Raw genomic sequence first — 19,194 nt, forward strand, 5'->3', positions numbered from 1 at the left:
TGTGGTCACATATTTGCACTGTGGCGTGCACATTTTACATACACATACAAAATGGGCTTCTGGGTTTGTTTTTGTTGCTTGCTTTTTGCTAGGGGGAGAGAGAAATTCTGAGGATGAATGTAGGTGAAAGACTGAAGATTTCAGTCAGCCAGCTTTATACTGGACACTTCATTATATCCTCAGATTTCTTTATTTCTGTACACAGAGGTCGGCAAGAAGTGAATTCTAAAATTTTATTTCTGGATTAATCCCTGAATCGAAGAAACAGAAAAGTTGGGGGTGGAGGGAATATCCAGCCACTTGCTTCAGGCTGCTATCATTTTGCTATCAGACTGACCCCTTTTGAATTTATAACAAGGAGAAAGTAAAACAAATGTTTCATCAAGTTTTGTCTAAATCAATTTTATATTTTTTCGTTCTTTGGAAGCTATATTTAATTTTTTCAGGTTTCTGTAAATTTTTTGTAGGCGAGACATTAGAATTTGTTTTTATCTTTGACACTATTGAGTCTTTTACTATAAAAAATGGTGTCCTTATATATTCTTTTAATAAGGTTAAGTAGTTTTTATTTTTTTTAATTTTGCTTTTCGATTTTATTTTTAATTGATGCATAATAATTGTACATATTTATGGGTTACAGAGTAATATTTTGATACATGTACACACTGTGTGATGATCAAATCAGGATAATTAGCATATCTGTCACCACAAACATTTATCATTTCTTTGTGATGAGAACATTTGAATTCCTCTCTTCTGGCCATTTGAAAATATACAATAAATTATTGTTAATTTTAGACACCTAGCACTGCTACTATAAGATGCTAGAACTTGTTCTTCCTATCTAACCGTACTTCTGTAATCATTAGCCAACCTCTTCCTATTTCCCCTCCCCTGTCCCCTTCCCAGACTCTAGTAACCTCAGTTCTACTCTCTACTTCTATGAACTCACTTTTCGTTTAGCTTCCACATATGAATAAGAACATGTGGTACTTAGGTTAGACTTTATTTTTAAAGAAATATATTTTTATTTACATTTACATCTGAGGGTTTTTCACCCCAGTTTAAGTTTCTGAATCATTCACTTCTTTATCTCACCACATTTTACACATCTATTCAAAGTTAAATTCTTCTTTCTAATTTGAAAACTTTCTAGGTGATTTCTGTCCACATTAAACTGTTTTTTTCATTTTCTGCACCTACTATAGAATTGAAAATTAGCACCTTGACCATATATGTTAACAAGGTCTCTAATTACCTGTGACACATAACGTAGATTAGTGTTTAAGTCATGTCAGTTCATTAGTGGGTGGTAAAATTAACTTAGTGGACCCAGAACATCATTTTAAAAAATAAATGGAATAGAATAGAGAATATCACATGTAAAATTTCTGTTTTAGCTATATAGTACATGTGTGTAAAAATTGTATTGATAGGTTTTTTTTTTCACCTTTTAACTTCTTGGAATTTGGGATGTATCTTAGTTCAAGGCGTCTTAGCATTATTTTATCACATACTAGGTAGTGTGTTCTCTATTTAGTGGTACACATAATACTGGTGTGTCTTATAATCAATGGCACAGTAAAATATATATGTATGTGTATGTGTGAGTGTATATATTTGATGTCTTACCATGGGTTACAGTGAAACATGTTTAAATGCCATTGACTTACTTATAGACCTGGGTTCTTTTACAACTCCACTAAAGCAGGCTTGTGCTCTCTGTGATATTTGGGAAATCATTTCTCCACTCTATCTCAGTACCCTCGTTTCTAAAACGGAAGATAAATATAATCTCTGAGGGTTCTTCTAGTCTAACAAGCTATAAAATATATACTGTATAATATCTTTCTTGTTTTCCGATTGTGTCATATTTATATGTAAATTGCATGTATGTTCCCTGGCGACAGGTGATATTTCTAACATCTCTTTTTTGCATTAGTTTTGTCTAGGTAGGGCTCAGTTCATAACAGACATTTGGTACTTACTAATTTATTTCCATGACCAAGGTACTTATATAAAGTTACTATTTTACAAAATGTACCACATAGGATGAGAAAAGCATTACATACATTAGAACATCTTCAAAATTCTTTTGACTAAAGGAAGATGCATCTGTGATGAAGAGATTGAGGTTCTCACATTGCACTTTATCACATTATAATTACACTTTAATACATTCACAAATTAAAGAATAATTTAAGGATTTTCTTAGATTGAATTAGTTAATTGAATTAAGCATGGATGCATTTCATATGTAATTAAATGGCGATTTATTATAACTAATATTTATTGAACAGAATGTATAGCATTTATATATGTGTGTACATGTACACATGTGTATATATATGTAAACATATATATGTATGTAGAAGCTCAGTATAGTACAAAGTAAACACATTTTTGCCTTCAAGGTCCTACATTCTACTTTAGCTGAAAAACATTTGAAGTGTTTTAACATGAACTCATTTGCACTGCTCAAACCCACAATTTTAAGATTGTGTCTCTTTAAATTTGCTTAGTATTTAATGAAATGTAAGAGACATTATCTCTAAGAGTTTCCTGACAGTGTCACCAAGACAAATATATGCTGTCAAGCTAGCTTTTGCTTTGTTTTGTTTTTGTTTTTTGTACAGTCTTCCTAGTCCTGTAGTCAGAGGAACACCAACGAATTTCAAATATAAAAACTTATTCATGCAACAAACATACATTGCGTTGGTTTTTTAGGAATCTCACCTATTATTCTCTCCAGACTCAAAAATGTAATTCACCTAGAACTACAGAGAATATCTTTTAAAACAGCTAGGTGCTCATTTAAAATCTATTTACCTATTATATTATGCCTTCTATTTACCCTTATAATTGTTTATTCTCCTCTACTCAACCCATCATTTATTTAATAGCTGTGTATTGAGCACTTAATATGTGCTGGATTCACAGAATACTCTTTTTGACAAAAGTAATGACAGCAGAATAGAAGTGGAAGAGTTTCATTTTCACCTCTCATCTATTGATGTTATATTGTCAGCCCAAGCAATCTCAGTCTCTATGTACCATCAAGCAGCTTTGGATAGCCAGAGGAACCTGGGCTTTGAAATCGGATTTAGGGATGGGAGGGGTAGTAGGCAAAATTCTAAAATGGCCCCCAAGATCTCCTGCCACCCCCCACCCCCGCCCCCGTGTACATGAGTACATAATCCCTGGGACTATGATATACTGGATTTTACTCCTGTGATTAGGCTGTGTTATATGGCATAGTTGTCCATATTGGGAACTTATCTAGAGGAGCCTAACTAATCATACGTGTTTAAAGCAGAGAGTTTCCTCTGACTCATCTTAGGAGATCAGCACAAGAAGGATTTGACTCACTATCACCAGATTGAAGAAGGAAGAGACATGTGGCAAGGAATGTGGGTGGTTTCTAGGAGTGGATGGCAGCCGCAGACCAACAGCCAGCAAGGAAACAGGAACACCCATTCTCCAACCACACGGTACTGAATTCTGCCAACAAGAATGAGCTTGAAAGTGGAATCTTCCCCAAAGCCTTTAGACAAGAACTCAACCAGGACAACACCTTGATTTCAGCCTTGTGATGGCTCAAGCAAGGAACACATCCACACCACACCGGACTTCTGAACTTACAAAACCGTGAGCTAATAAACGGGTATATTCATGGTATTTTAAGCCATTGAGTTTGTGGTAATTTGTTATACAGCAATGGAAGACTAATACAAGAGGGATCTAGTGCAATAAACTTCCTCTCCTTTCTCCATCCCATGAACTGATCCAAAGAACAATTACTCATTCGGTATATCTGCAGATGTCCCACGTGGTTGTACCACTCCTACCAAGACACCTGCCCTGTCTCTTTGGGCTTGCTGTGAAGTAGTGGCCATCATCTTGAGTTGCTTTCCACCCTTCCCAGCCTCACCTCCATTTTTCCTTACTTTCAGTGTCCTGGGTGTGTACCTCTCAAATAAAGCATACGTATTATCCTTACCTCAGACAGTTTTCTAGAGGACTCAGGCCAAGGCACCCAGAAACTCAAACTCAACTTCTCTAAAATGAAATTGATCATTTGTGGTGGTTTTAAAGCATGCTTGTAAATTCTTCAAAATTCCTCTCACAAAAGGTAGAATCTAATTCCCTCTCCCATTGAATATGGGTCAGTTTTACTAACTTGCTTGTAGTAAATAAAACGTAGTAGAGGTGACGCTGCATAACTTTGGCGGCTAGATAAGACAAGGCTACAGAGATAATACAGATACTACCTTGATCTCAGTCTCTCCCTGTTTTCCTCTCTCCCCACTTTCTGCACCCTGGAGTCTCTGAGCCAACATGTAAGAAGCTTAGCTAGCTTGAAGCCACCATGCTGCAGAGACTATGGGGAGAGGCCAAACAAAGATAGAGATGCCAAGGAGCACCTGCTGTGCTAGCTCCCATATATGTGTCTTCCCATCACCTGCCCGATAGGTGGATGTGTGAACACTCAGATAATTCCAGATCCCCCCAGCCTCAAGCTGATGTGAAGTAAAGCAGAGACAAGAGGCCCTTGCTGCTGAGCTCTGCTCCAGTTCTAGATTTATGAGTAAAATACATGTTGTTTTTGTTCTTCACTCACTTGGTTTTTGGGTGGATTGTTACATAGCCAGAGAAACTAGCCCATCATTTTCTCCCCAAAACTAGTTTCTCTTTTTATGCATTTCATCCCAGTTCATAATCTAAACTGGAAAAATAAAATAAAAATCTCAAATGGGTAATTTGCTCAGCTAGAAATCACTGTTAACTGGGAATCACACTTAGCTACGAATCACTCAGATCCTCCTTCTCTGTCTACATCAAATGATCACCAGGTGCCTCTAGTTCTGCCTTCTAAATATTTCCTGAATCTGTCCACTCTCTCCCTCTGCCACTGTCACTGCCTTAGTTAGGACTCTCTCCATTTATCATTTGGATTACTTCAGTATCATTCTGCCTGGTCTCTTGACCTTCGGTCTCACATGTTTAAAATCCATTTTCCACACTGCTTCTAAAAGAATCTACTTTTTTTTTTTATCAGTTATTTTTATTGTTCTTTTTCTTGCATCACAAATGTAATAGAAAATGTGTTGTTGAAAATGCAAATGACAGCGAAGGAAAGAAAAGAATTTCCCAGTTATCCTACCAATCGGAGATAACCCTGAAACATTTTAATCTTTCTAGACTCTTTAAGTGAACAAATAAAGGTTCATATTGCACATTTAGTTTCATAACCTATTTTTTATCTAAATAACATATCATGAATATTTTTTCATATTAATGTATGTTCTCCTACAACACTACTTCCAGTGGCTCCATTGTGTGTATTCTAATTTACACATATATGTATGAAATAGAACACCTGGAATTAAATAAGCATTTGATAAAATTTTTATGACATCCTTGTGAAAAGCTGAAGAAATATGGCTTGGATGTTACGCATTCCTTTGTGCTGACATCGACTTCAAAGGTGGCCTTTTCTATCAGCATCCTGGCATAATTTTCAAATTTTCAGATGTCCTAAAGGTAGAAGGGGTAGCTAACTCTATTGATGTCCAAAATAAGATTCAAAAAGACCTGAAAAAACCATAATACAATTTAGGAGGATGAATATGAATATTAGTTTCAAAGGAAAAAAATTAGCTGTATCAGTAGAGGATAAAAAAAGTGTCTTCAAAACAATTCCTACAATAACATATAAAACTAAGCAGCAGATATTTCTAAGATCACCACCCACTATCCAGTCTGCCCTATTAATTTATAAAACACCTACAGTGTTGAGTATGGCAGTATGCTCCACCTTAAAACTCTGTTTCCCAACCTCCCCTCTAGATTGGGTTCATCAATGCAATACAAGCAAAAGTCTTTGGGAAGTACTTGTAGGAAAGCCCTTTGAAGGAACTGACTCAGCTGGAAGGCTTTTCCTTTGTCCCTCCCAGTCTTCCTTTTCTTTCTTTTCCTGATAAGAATGCAGACATGATAACTGAAGCTCCAGCAGCCATCTTGGATCATGAATTAACCTTGAAAATAAAAGCCATACACTAAAGCTGGCAGAGCAGAAAGATAGAAAGACAATGTTTCTACCATGCCAGTTCTAACCTGCCTACTTCCAGACTCAATTTACAAGAGATAACTCAACTTCAACGTTGTTAAGCCATTCTAAGTTCTATCAGAAAATTTTAAAATTGATTCTATATATTTGTGGAGTACAGAATCGAATATCAGTACATGTGTACAATATATGGTGATCAAATCAGGATAATTAGTATAGTCATATTTACAAAACGTAATCAATCTTTTTGACCCCTAAGTAGTTTCTTGCCAACCTCTAATAACCACAGTTCTGTTCTCTCTCTCTTTATTTTGAAAGTTTAATGTATTATTGTGATTGTTTCTCTCTCTTTTTCTTTTATTTCTTTCTTTAATTAAGCTCCTACTTATGAGTGAGGACATGCAGTATTTCTCTTTCTATTACTGGCTTATTCCACTTAACATAATTTTCTCTAAATGTATCCATGTTGCTGCAAGTGGCAGAATTTCATTCTTTTTTTATGGCAGAGCAATATTCCATTGAGTTTATACACCACATTTTCCTTATTCAGTCATCATCTCTCAATGGACATTTAGGTTGATTCCAATTCTTGGCTATTGTAAATAGAACTGCAATAAACATGGGCGTGCAGGTATTCTTTTGACATGATCATTTCCATTTTGGGGCAGAGGTACCCAGCAATGGGACTGCGGGGTCGTATGGCAGTTCTATCTGTAGTCATTTGAGGAAACTCCATACTGTTTTCTATAATGGTTGCACTAATTTACAGTCTCACCAACAGTATAGGAGAGATCCCTTACTATCAGAATTTTGATTCTCTGTCATGAACAACCGAATGTAATTCTTAACTGATAGAAGACACAATCAGTGCATGCTTGGCACAAGTTATAATATGACTGGTTTTTTATTTTAAATTAATAAACTTTATTTTTAGGGTCATTTTAGAGCCACAGCAAAATTGAATGTCAGGTACAAAGAGTTCTTTTATACCCCATATCCATACATACACACATTCTCCCCACCTACCAACATCTGCCACCAAAGTGTAACATTTGTTACAATCAGTGAACCTACACTGACACATCATTATTGCCCAAAGTCCATAGTTTGAGTCCAAGTAGGGTTCACTCTTGGTGACATACATTCTATGGTGACATACATATCTATTTATAAATGTATAATAAAATCTATACACAATTGTAGTAATATACAGAATGGTTTCACTGCCCTAAAAATCCCCTGTGCTCTGCCTAGTCATTCCTCCCTCCCTCCTAATGCCTGGCAACCACTAATCTTTTAATTGTCTCCACAATTTTGCCATGTCCAGAATTTCAAATAGTTGAAATCAAACAGTATGTATCCTTTTCAGATTTGCTTCTTTCATTTAGTAATATGCACTTAAGTTTCTTCTATGTCTTTTCATGGCTTGCTAGCTCATTTATTTATAGCACCAAATAATATTCCATTGTCTGGATGTGTACACTGCTATTTATCCATTCACAAACTGAAGCACATTTTGGTTGCTTCCAGGTTTTGACAATTATGAATAAAGCTGCTACAAACATCCATGTGCAGGTTTTTGTGTGAACCTAAGTTTTCAATTCATTTGGATTAATACCAAGGAGCATGATTGCTGGATTGCCGGGTTGATGAGAGTATTTTAGCTTCATAAAAAACTACCAAACTGTCTTCCAAAGTGGCTGTACCATTACCATTTTGCATTCCCACAAGCAAGAAATGAGAGGTCCTGTTGCTCCACATCCTTGTAAGATTTTGGCGTTGTCTGCTCTGGATTTTGGCCATTCTAATAGATGTGTAGTAGTATCTCATTGTGGTTTGAAATAGAAATTCCGTAATGACATATGATGTTAAACATCTTTTCATATGCTACTTGCCATCTATATATCTTCTCTGGTGAGGTGTCTGGTCAGGTGTTTTGCCCGTTTTTCAATAAAATTGTTCATATTCTTATTGTTGGGTTTCAAGTGTTCTTTTCATATTTTGGATAGCAGTACCAGATGTGGCTTTTGCAAGTATTTTCTCTTAGTCTGTGGCTTATTTTCTCATTCTCTTGACACTGTCTTTTACAGAGAAATTTTCAAGTTTAATAAATTCCAGGTTATCAGTTATTTCTTGTTTTTGTTCTTCACTCATTTGGTTTTTGGGTGGATTGTTACATAGCCAGAGAAACTGGCCCATCATTTTCTCCCCAAAACTAGTTTCTCTTTTTTAGTGGAGTGTGCCTTGGCATTGTATCTAAAAAGTCATTGCCATACCCAAGGTCATCTAGGTTTTCTCCTATGTTATCTTTCACATTTTAAATTTAAGTCTCTGATCCATTTTGAGTTATTTGTTGTGTGAAGTGTGTAAGGTCTGTGTCTAGATTCATTTTGTTTGTTTTTGCATGTGGACATCCAGTTTTCCCAAAAGCATTTGTTGAAAAGATTATCGTTGCTCCATTGTGTTGCCCTTGCTCCTTTGTCAAAGAACTGTTGGTTGTATTTATGTGGGTCTGTTCCTGGGCTCTCTATTCTGTTCCATTGATTTACTTGTCTATTTTTTTCACTGATACCACACTGCCTTGATTACTTTAGATTTATGGTAAATATTGAAGTCAAAGTGTCACTCCTATGACATATTCTTCTCCTTCACTATTGAGTTGACTATTCTGGGTCTTTTGCCTCTCTATATAAACTTTATAATCAGTTTATTGATATCTACAAAATAACTTGCTGGGATTTTGATTGGTATTGCATTGAGTCTACAGATCAAGTTGGGAAGTATAGACATCTTGACAATATTGAGTCTTTGTATACATGAACATGGAATATCTTTTCATTTATTTAGTTCTTTGATATTTTTCATCAGAGTTTTATAGTTTTCTTTATATAACCCTTCTACATATTTTGTTAGATTTATACTAAGTTTTTCATTTTGGGGAAATGCTAATATAAATAGTAATGTGTTATTGCTAGCATATAGGAAAGCAATTCATTTTTGTATATTAACATTGTATCCTGCAACCTTGTTACAATCACTTATTAGTTCCAGGAGAATTTTTGTCAATTCTTTTGTATTTTTTATATGATAATCATGTTGTCTGCATAGAAAGACAGTTTTGTTTCTTCTTTCCCAATCTATATGCCTTTTATTTGCTTTTCTTGTCTTATAATTCATTAGCTAAGACTTAACATGTTGAAAAGCACTGGTGAGAGGGGACATTTTTGCTTGTTCCTGAGCTTAGAGAAAAAGCTTCAAGTTTCTCACCATTAAGTACAATATTAGGTTTTTGTACATGTTCTTTTATTAGGTTGAGGAAATTCCCCTCCAGTCCTAGTGTTCTGAGATTTCTTATCATGAATGGGTGTCAGAGTTTGCTAAATGCTTTTTCTGCATCTATCTTGATATGATCTTGTGATTTTTATTCTTTAGCCTGTTGATATGATGAGTTAATTGATTTTTGAATGTTGAACCAGCTTTGCATGCCTGGGATAAATCCCACTGGTCATGGTATATAATTCCCTTTATAGATTGTTGGATTTGATTTGCTAACATTTTGTTGAGGATTTTGCATCTATGTATGTGAGAGATATTGGGCGGTAGTTTTCTTTTCTTGCAATGTCTTTCTCTGGTTTTGGTATTAGCGTACTAGTGGTCTGATAGAACAAGTTAGAAAGTGTTCCTTCACCTGAGGGCAAGGATGTTGAGCACTGTGGCCATGGATTAGCTCGGGCCTAGCACACAGATATTCACTCACTCATTTGTGCAGTTATCCTCACCCTCTCCCATGGAGCCTTCTTGCGGCCTGGGGTATGGAGTGCCCATATATGTCTGTCTGCAGATCAGGAGAGGCCCAGGAGGTGAGACCGCTGGTGCCACAGAGCTTTTTCTGATCACTGAGTCCTTTCCCCTGAGTCTTTACCACCAAAGCTGTGGATGCCAATTTGGAGGCCCTTGTGGAAGATAAGAAGCTGCCCCCTCTGTCACCAAACCCCATTACCTGGAATCCTGATGGGACCTCCTATGGGAGCTGTTTGTCAAAGATGAACAGCAGAGAACTTCAAAGGAACTTCACAATATCTATAGGACAGCTGTTTCAGAAGGCATCATTGGCTGGGCTCATGGGAGAATACCAGCTTTTATTCATGCTAAACAACCCAACATTGAGCAGAGTCAACCAGAGCTTTATCATAACTGTTTGATGCTGTACGATGTGTACATCATGCTGCCCCACAGGACTTCTTTCCATATGGCTGGCACTGGAGTTGAAGAACTACAGTGTTTGTGACTACATTCAACACAGTGCACACTGGTCTAAATGTGTACTGAAATAAAAATGTCCTAAGCCATTTTGTCATTGCAGCAGCTGTCACAGGAAGTCTTTTCAGAATAAAGTTCGGCCTGCATGGCTTGGTGGCTGGTGGTATAATTGGAGCCTTCTTGGGTACTCCCATAGGAAGCCTGTTGATGGCACTCCAGAAGTACTGCGGTGAGACTGTTCAGGAGAGAAAACAGAAGGATTGAAAGGTGCTCCATGAGCTGAAAATGGAAAGCCAGACTACAAATTACTGAGCTCCTCCCTGAAGAAATTGAAAGTAGCTTACAGAAAAATCTATCTGAGGATGATGCTAAAAAAATTAAAGCACTGCTGAACCTTCCTAGAAACACTTCAACAAGGGATAAACACGACAAGGACTGAAAATGCTCTGTTTCAGGAACTGAAACTCATTGGAGAGGTGAAAGGAACTATGTTGCTATGTCCATTGAATGCCAGCAGTCAGGCAGTCTGCTGACAAATATAAGTGCTGGTACCTGTGGTGGCAGTGACTTGCTCTTATTCCTATCTTTAAAAAAAAAACAACGAAAAAACAAGAATGGGGCTACTATATTCTCACTTATCCTTAAATTTAAATACGTCCTTATATCTATGTTAATCTGTCAATCTACATATATAAGGGTATTTCAAAAAGTTCATGGAAAAATAGAATTAAAAGATAATACAAATCTTTCCATGAACTCTTTGAAGTAATCTTGTGTGTGTGTGTGTGTGCACGTGTGTGTGTGTGTGTGTGTGTGTAGATATAGACATAAATATATTTCTTTACCCCTGGATTTTACAACAGTAAATAAAACACCCCGCCCCACCCCCCAAAAAAAGAAAAGAAAAAGTAAGTATTCCTTCAACTTCTATCTTCTGGGAGAAATTGTAGAGACTGGTATAATTTCTTCCTTAAATGTTTGGTTAGAATTCACCAGTGCACCCATCTGGGCCTCACACTTGCTGTTTTGGAATGTTATTAATTATTGGCTCAACTTCTTTAATAGAGATAGGCTTATTCAGATTATCTATTTCTTCTTCTGTGAGCTTTGACAAGTAGTGTCTTTTAAGGAACTGGTCCATTTTATCTATGTAATCAAATTTGTGGGCATAGAGTTGTTCATACTCTTCCTTTATTATCTTTTTAGTGTCCATGAGACCTGTTGTAATGTCTCCTTCTTTTATCTCTGATATTAATAATTTGTGTCTGCTCTCTTGTTTTCTTAGCCTGGCTAGAGGCTGATTGGTTTGATTAATGTTTTCAAAAAACCAATGGTGGTTTTGTTAATTTTCTCTATGATATTTCTTTGATTTCTGCTCTAATTTTTATTATTTCTTTTCTTCTGCCTACTTTGAATTTAATTTGCTCCTCCTCTAGTTTCCTAAGGTGGAATCTTAGATGATTGATTTTAGAACTTTCTTCTCTTCTAATATATGCATTCATTGCTGTAAATTTTCCTCTAACTACTTTTGCTACATCTCACAAATTTTGATTAATGTATTTTCATTTTCATTTAGTTAGAATATTTTTAATTTCTCTTGAGATTTCGTCTTTGACCCAGCTATTACTTAGAAGTGCTGTTTAATCTCCAACTACGTTGTGATTTTCCAGCTTTCTTTCTGTTATTGACTTCTAATTTGATTCCATTGTGGTCAGAGAGCAGACGTTGTATGACTTTAATTCTTTTATATTTGTTAAGGTATGATTTATGGCCCAGAATGTGGTCTATCTTGGTGAATGTTTCATGTGAGCTTGAGAAGAATGTGTTTTCTGCTGTTGTTGAATAAAGTAGCCTACAGATTTCAATTACATCCAGTTGATTGATAGTGCTGTTAAGTTCAACTGTGCTTTTACTGATTTCCTGCCTGCTGGATCTGTCTATTTCTAATAGAGGAATGTTAAAGTCTCTAACTATAATAGCAGATTCATCTTTCTTTTCTTTTCTTTTTCTTTTCTTTTTTTTGCAGTTCTATCAGTTTCTATCTTATATATTTTGATGTTCTATTGTTAGGCATATGCACATTAAGGATTATCATGTCTTCTTGGAGAATTAACCCCTCTGTAATTATGTAATGTCCCTTTTTATCCCTGATAATTTTCCTTGCTCTGAAGTCTGCTGTGTCTGATGTTAATACAGGTACTGCCACTTTCTTGTGTTTAGTGTTAGCATGGTATAACTTTCTCCATCCCTTTACTTTTAATCTATATGTTTCTTTATATTTAAAGTGGGTTTTTTGTAGACAACATATACATGGGTCTTGTTTTTTGATCCACTCCAATCATTTAATTAGTGCATTTAGACTATTGATCTTCAAAGTAATTACTGATATAGTTGAATTAATATCTATTATATTTGTTAATGGTTTTTTATTAGTCACCCTTGTTCTTTGTTCCTATTTTTGACTTCCACTTTTTCTGGTTTTAATTAAACATTTTATATGATTCCATTTTCCCTCTTTTTGTAGCATATCAGTTGTACTTCTTCTTTTTTTTTTTTTTTTTTTTACTTTTTTTACTTGTTGCCCTAGAATTTGCAACACACATTTACAACTAGTCAAAGTCTACTGTCAAATAACACTGTACTATTTCATGGGTAATGCAAATACCTTATAATAACAATATTTCTAATTCTTTCCCACCTCTTTTGTATCATTGTTCTCACTTGTTTCATATATATATAAGAATATATCAGAATAATATATACGTAAGGATACATAATCAAATACATTGTTGCTGTCATTATTTTGAATAAACTGATATCTATTAGATCAATTAAGAATAATAAAAGTAAGTCTTTATTTTACATTCACTTATTCCTTCTCCAATGTGTTCTTTTTCCTTATGTAGATCTAAGTTTCTGAGCTATATCATTTTCCTTCTATCTGAAGAACTTCTTTATCATTTCTTGCAAGGCAGTTCTACTGGCAACAAATTCCCTCAATTTTAGTTTGTCTGAAAAAGTATTTCTCCTTAACTTTTGAAGAATAATTTTACAGAGTACAGAATTCTAGATTGACAGAATTTTTTCTTTCAACACTTTAAATATTTAATTCCACTTCTTGCTTGCATGGTTTCTGAGAAGTCAGATGTAATTCTTTTCCTTCATGATTTATAGGTAAGGTGTTTTTTTCCTCTATCTTTTGTGATTTTTTTCTTCTTTTTGATTTTCTGATGTTTGATTTCTTGTTTGTTTGTTTGCATTTATCCTTCTTTGTGTTCTCTTAGATTCCTGGATTTGTGGTTTGGTGACTGACACTGACCTGAGGAAATTCCCAATCATTATTGCTTCAAATGTTGCTTCTGTTTCTTTTTTCTTCCTCCTTCTGGTATTCCCATTATGTGTAGTTACACCTTCTGTTGATGTTCCACAGTTCTTGGATATTCTGCTCTGGTCTTTTAGTTAGTTTTTTTTTTTTTTTTTCTCTCTTTGCTTTTCAGTTCTGGAAATTTCTATCATCATATCCTCAAGTTCAGAGATTGTTTTCTCAGCCATACCCACTTCACTAGTGAGCCTACCAAAGGCACTCTATTTCTGTTAGAGTTTTTTTTTTTTATTTCTAGCCTTTATGATTCTTTCTTAGAATTTCCATCTCTCTGCTTACATTATATTCTGTTCTTGTATGCTCTCTACTTTTTCCATTAAAACCCTCTACATATTAATCATAGTTTTTAAAAATTCCTGGTCTGATAATTTCAACATTCCTTCCATATCTGACTCTGATTCTGATACTTGTTTAATCTGTTTAACCTGTGTTTTTTGCCTTTTAGTATGCCTTGCCATTTTTAGTTGAAAGGCGGACGTAATGTATTGGGTAAAAGAAATAGTGGTAAACAGGCCCTTAGTAGTATAGTGGTAAGGTGTGGAGGGGAGGGGAAGCACTCTATAGCTCTACAGTTAGGTTGCAATCTTTTGCTGAGCCTGTGATTCTAGACTGTGAACTATACAAGTGCCTCTGAGTTTCTCCCCCTGCCCCTTAAATGGGACAGGATGGCTACAGGGGGCTTGACTTGGGTATTTTTCCCCCAAATAGGTTGGGCTCTAATGAAACCCCAGCAGGTTAGGCTCTGGCTAAATAGTTTCTCCTGAGGGCAGACCTTATTAAGAAGAACAGAATGCTCTGGCATATTTAAAAATGATTTCTTTTCCCCTCCCTACCAGAAACATGAGGGGATTTTTCTCAGATACTCACTGTGAGGACTTGTTAGAGCTCCTGTAGGTAAAACTTGCTCATAAAAGTGTGGAGAATCTCATGACTGGGTCCCACTGGAGTTTTTAACTCTCAGTCTTGCTCACACTGAGCCTCCAGCAATTTGTCAATTATAGTTCATGTTTTTCTACCACAGCACTCATTCCTATGGAGGTTTCTGCTCTGGTGATTGGTGCTTCTCTGTATCCTGCTGTCTATCCCCCCAATTTGAGGGTAGCAGTTTGCTCCAGAACCTCACTTCTCTGATGGATAGCAAAAGAGGTGTTGTTTTCTCAGTTTGTGTAGCTTTTTATTTGTTGTTAAGATTCAGAGTGGTGACTTCTAAGCTCCTTATATGCTGGACCAGAAACTGGTAGTCCCCATGACTGGCTTTTAAAGACAAAGAATAGAGAAGGTAATAACATCACTATATTTTTCCTGGCCAAAGTATCAGGAAATGTATTTTCAGTTTAGTCCTCATTTTTGAAGAGGAATGTTGACAAAAATGTTTGTGACCAGAATGGGTTTTCTAAACGTGTCATATGAAGAACATTTGAAGGAAATGAGTATTTTTAGCCTGAACAGAGACTTGTGGCAATGTGATCAACATCTTAAACTACTGCCACTTTGAGGCAGTGAATTTATATTTACTCTTTATCAATTCAGGCAGAAGAATGATGGGTAATCAGATTTCAGCCAGATATAAGACAGAACTTTCTGAAAACATACTGTATGATCTTATTGAGTGGTAAGTGAATTCCCAGAGAGTTGAGGTGTTTAGGCAGAGAGTTAGCCGCTGAACAAAGGGACATTGTGGGAATGTTTGATATGGGAGGTGAGACTAGAGAAACTGTTCTCACTTTTTTTTAAAGACCAGATCTCTTTCTCCAAGTGAAAATTTACTGAAGGTTTCTCTGCCTATGCCCACTCTTGGAAAGAATCTCTAGAACTTCCAGGAGTGGGGCTTAAAAACTCTGGATTGGAAGATAACTCTATACCTCTGATTCCAATTCATAATGGTAGGTAGATAACCTCAGTTACAGATGAGTATTGGCTTGCACATGATTTTTTTTTTTTCTTTGATACCCAATAAAAAGTTTGGGAGAGCACCAGATTTATCACCTGAAAATTTTTAAATAAAAATAGTTTTGTATTATATATGTATGATAAGTGAATGATTGTCACATATTTTAAGTATAAAAAGTGCATTATGACCAAAGGAAAATTTTAGTTCGTTCCTTAATTTTTATGGTTTTTTGTAAAGTAAACATTGTAGTTGGCATCTATTATAATACTAATAAGAAGCAGTAATAAGTAAGTAGAAATAAGGATGAATGATAGAACACCCATTTGGTGCCAAGCCTTGTTTCAGGTGCATTTGGGAGAGGAAAGCAAAGGTTGGGGAGGAGCAAAAAGGAGGAAGAGAAAAACAAAAACAAATCAGACGTGGATATGGGTTCAGACTTCAAAGAGTTTACAAACTGGCCAGAGTTACATGTATATAAGTCACTGTAATTTAAAGCAGAAAAAGATAATCACTATCAAGTATGTGCTGAGTGAGTTCAAGGAAAAAAGAGATTTCCCATGGTGTGGGGATTAAGGAAGGCTACTTTGGAGCAGTTGTGTTTGAGAGGTCCTTGAAGGACAGCTAGGCACAGAGATGGGAAGAAAGGGATTTTGAGCAAAGAGAGAATTATGAGAAAAGTTGCTGAAATGCAAACCCAAAATGCCTGTACCGGGAGAGGTTTTACTGTATTAGTCAAATGGCAGCTGGAAACAATTCACTGCAGATGGTTCTTGTGAAGGCACTTAAATGCAAGGACCATGTATAGAGATTGGGCGGGATTATAAGAACAAAAAAGAGATGGTGAGGCACCCAGATACTAGCAACATTGAGGAGCCATTATCACCCTAGGGCTAAAGGGGTAAGGGGAGCAAGTAGTGTTGAAGACCCCAGTGAGATCTGGAGCAGTGGAAGGGGGGCTTTGGGGTTGGAGCTGAGGTCAGGGAAGCATGTGGCCACCACCAGAGAGAAGGCACAGCAGCAAGGAGGTAGGAAGAAATACCCTGACCTCTTTCTCTTCCTGTTCTTTCATATGCCAGTGTATCCCATTGGCCAAATTCAACAAGTAGCCAGCAGGCAAGGGATCCTGGGTGACTTAGGCCACCAGCATCAGCCTCCAGGTAGGGCACAGCGCAGGGCAGGGAAGGATGAAAAATAGATCTTGGGTGGGTGGTTTGTGAGGGACCAAAGTGCAATCACAAGATCAAAGATTAGAAGTGTAGAGAAGATTTTGAAACATCTTAATTTCCTCACTAAGGAGTTTATAAATTACTTGATAGTTAAGGTAAAGGCACTGATGCTTTATCAAGAAGAGCATGACATGACAAAAACTCCAGAGTGGACAGGCCAGGTCGGGCGGACCCACATGATATTATCAGTGGTCCTGTTCCTTCTTCCATTCTGTGCCCCAATTCTCGGCATGTGGTTTTCATCTGGACAATAGTATGAGAGCAGAAGTGACACGTACCAGTTCCAGGCTGCAGAGTATTTCTGGTTGCTTTTTGAAATTCTGAGATCCCCTGTGAGAAGAGATCACCTGATCCTAGGATGAAGACCCATGAAATAGATGAGAACTAATGCCGAGCCAAGCCCAGCAGAGCCACAGTCAACTTGCAAACCCATAAGGGAGAAATATATGCTCGTGGTTTAAGTCACCACGTTTTGAGATAGTTTATTATGCGATGCTGTGGGAGCAGAAGCCTAATTAATACAAGTGGCCATCCTCAAAAACACAAGAATGTATGGCAGTCACTTCACCCTCACTGGGATGACTATGATCAAAAAGATAGATAAAATGAGTGTTGGTGAGGATATGGAGAAATTGTAACAGTCGTATATTGCTGGTGGGAATGTAAAATGGTACAGCTACTTTGGAAAACAATCTGGCAGTTCCTTAAAATGTTAAAAGAATTACCTTATGAGCCAGCAATTCCACTCCTAGATATATTACCAAGAGAAATGAAAACATACATCCACACAAAAACTTATGCATGAATGTTTATAGCAGTACTCTTCATAATAGCCCCAAAATGCAAATAACTCAAATGTCCATCAACTGATGAATGGATAAACAAAATGTGATATATTCATACAGCAGAATATTACTCAGCAATACAGAGGAATGAAGTACCGACACATTCTACAATATGGATGAGCCTTGAAAACATTATGTTAACTAAGCCAGACCCAAAAGGCCACACATATTGCATGATTCCATTTTATGAAATGTCCAGAATAGGTAAATTTATTGAGACAGAAAGTAGATTTGTGGTTTGTGGAGAATGGGAGGAGAAAAGAGGAGTATCTGCTAATGGGTGAGGGGTTTTTTTTTTTTTTTGGTTTTGGTTTTCGGTGATGGAAATGTTTTATAATTGATTATAGTGATGGTTTCACACTAAAAGTATACTAAAAATGAGTGAATTGTATACTGTAAATGGGTAGATTGTAGAGTATCCAAATTATATCTCCTTAAAGCCATTTAAAACAAAAAACAAAGGAGGAAGCCACAAACATGCCAACGAGACACGTGCTGTGAGCTGGGTAGTGATTACCAGTCTCACTCTCTCACCTGCTCTTGACGGTGAAAAAATGTGTATGTGGCTGCAAAATCTGACTGGGGTTATTGGGTGCAATCTTGGTCAGACAAACAGATTTTCTCTGTTTAATGCTAACTTAACTATGTAGGAAAAAGGCGGATATTCATGGCCTCATTAGCACCATGATCTAACTTAGTGGTTTTCAAACTCTTGTTAAAAATGTTTTCTTTAATAATGCACACAAGCTATATAATTCTCATTGTAGAACATTCAAGCAATTCAGAAATATTTGGAGTAAAACATGAAAGTGTGAAAGTTTTCCTTTACCAGACCTCCCAACTCTACATATGATCCTCCCCAGTGGTAGCCACTTGAAACAGTTGATGTATGTCCTTCTAGTTCTTTGTTCCAAGCATTTACTTGTGTGTATAGGCATGTATACTAGTATAGCTTTGTTTTGCATAAATGGGACCATACGATACACATTGTACTGAAACTTGCTTTAAAAAAATTTAATATGTCATGAAGATCTTTCTGTGCATTTTTATCAGCTGTATAGTAGTTCACAGTATGGTTATATTAGAGACTGGTCAACTCTTCCCCTATTAAGGAATATTAGATTGTTCCCAATTTACTGCTATTACAAAACAATGATAAAGGAACTATTGGTATATATATCTTTGAGCATGTGTGCAAGTATTTCTGCAGGATAGTTTCTAAAAGTTACATTTCTGAGTTGAAGAGAATGCACAATTTAAATTTAAAGTCATTTATGTTTTTTATCAGCAGAATTTTTTCCAAACAAACTTTTATATGGAAACTCAACATATAGAAAGTTAAGAGAGGAAATGCATTGGGCTGGAGCAGGGAAGCAGAGCTGTGGAGCTCCAATCCCTCAGCCTCTCACTTAACCTCTGCCTCTCACTGTCCTAAGACACCTTTGTGGAGCCTTAGGGTTCCACAGAATACATGTTGGAAACGGTTACTTTAACTAGCTGAATTAACATGTTGTACTTCA

General features: G+C 36.3%; 1 pseudogene; it reads left to right on the forward strand.

Annotated features, from left to right (window-relative positions):
• Positions 1 to 3,396: 3,396 nt before the first annotated feature.
• On the forward strand, positions 3,397 to 10,769 carry LOC134391661 (complex I assembly factor TIMMDC1, mitochondrial-like; annotated as a pseudogene).
• Positions 10,770 to 19,194: the final 8,425 nt, after the last annotated feature.

Source organism: Cynocephalus volans, chromosome 12 (genome assembly GCF_027409185.1).
Source record: "Cynocephalus volans isolate mCynVol1 chromosome 12, mCynVol1.pri, whole genome shotgun sequence".
NCBI classification, from domain to species: Eukaryota; Metazoa; Chordata; class Mammalia; order Dermoptera; family Cynocephalidae; genus Cynocephalus; species Cynocephalus volans.